Below are 784 nucleotides of genomic sequence, written 5' to 3' on the forward strand. Positions count from 1 at the left end.
ACAGCTGGCTGGGTTCCCGTGGGAGGGCTGAGCAGTACTGTAAGCTTTGAGACACTGCCTGGCACACATCTGGCATGGCATACACTGCTGTGAGGGTTCTAGTGATCCACACTTGCTTTGGGGGGTCTGGGCATTGAGCCACTTAACAGCCAGAGCAACATCCTTGGTAATGTCTGTTTTCTGTCTCAAAAATGAATAAAAAGTGATCCTGCTTTCCAGAGCTACAGCGTGACCTGTTGGAAATGGATGGTGGGGTGGGGTACCATGAGGGAAAGACACTATTTAAGTCACAGGACACAGGCAGGAGTCCCCACCTCCATGGGACTGACTATGTCTGAGGAGACATAAGCAACAGAATCACAAAGTACATGTTACCTGATGACATGTGCTAAGCCACAAAGGAAACCAAAAAATACATTGTATTAGGGGCTGGAGAGGTTGCTCAGTGGTTAGAAACCCTTGCTCCTTCTTGCAGAGAATTCAGTTCCCAGCACCCACACAGCAGTTCTCAACTGCCTGTGACTCCAGTGCTAAGGGATCCATTGCTTCCTTCTGGCTTCATTGGGTACCTGCACACTCACAATATAATAATAATAATAACAATAATAATAATAATAATAATAATAATAATAATACAACAATAACAATAAGTCTTTTTAAATGAATTATGTACAGTTTGACAAGGCAGCAAGTTTTATGTGGCCTCCAGTTAGAGAAAGATCAAAACAAGTCTAGCATTATTCTATGAAACTTGATAAATAAGTTGTTTAGTATTTTAAAGATT

Source organism: Mastomys coucha, unplaced genomic scaffold, assembly GCF_008632895.1.
Source record: "Mastomys coucha isolate ucsf_1 unplaced genomic scaffold, UCSF_Mcou_1 pScaffold22, whole genome shotgun sequence".
Lineage (NCBI taxonomy): Eukaryota > Metazoa > Chordata > Mammalia > Rodentia > Muridae > Mastomys > Mastomys coucha.